Source organism: Nannospalax galili, unplaced genomic scaffold, assembly GCF_000622305.1.
Source record: "Nannospalax galili isolate Female #2095 unplaced genomic scaffold, S.galili_v1.0 scaffold1160, whole genome shotgun sequence".
Lineage (NCBI taxonomy): Eukaryota > Metazoa > Chordata > Mammalia > Rodentia > Spalacidae > Nannospalax > Nannospalax galili.
This window is the reverse complement of record NW_008345474.1, coordinates 187368-187814: the sequence shown is the minus strand read 5'-3', so window position 1 is coordinate 187814 and position 447 is coordinate 187368.

Sequence of the window (447 nt, the reverse complement as noted above, 5' to 3'; positions counted from 1 at the left end):
AGCACCAAAGAATACACTTTTTACTTAGCAGCCCATGCAAGTTTCTCTACAATTGACCACATACTGGGGCACAAAACAAACCTCAACAAATAAAAAAAACTGAAATAATCCTTTTAGGTGTTTAAGACCATACAGTTGGACCAAATAAATCAATTTATTTTTACACTTAAGGTCATTTGAGGATCTGTTCCTCAGGGGTCACATGGGCTTGGGAGGAGCTCCTGGCTCCTTTCTTTTACCAATTCCATCTACTTGAAGATAAGTCAAAGGTCCTGTTCAACCATGTCTGGCTTCGCTTGGAAGCATGAATGAGATTTTCCTCTGAGTTAACCCTCCTCTTTGTAGACTGGACACTGGTTCAAGTCCATCTTGTGGGGTCTCCATGTCCTCCCTGAACAAGAGGACAGGTGACTCACCACAGTTACAGGACATTTTGAGAGATGTTCC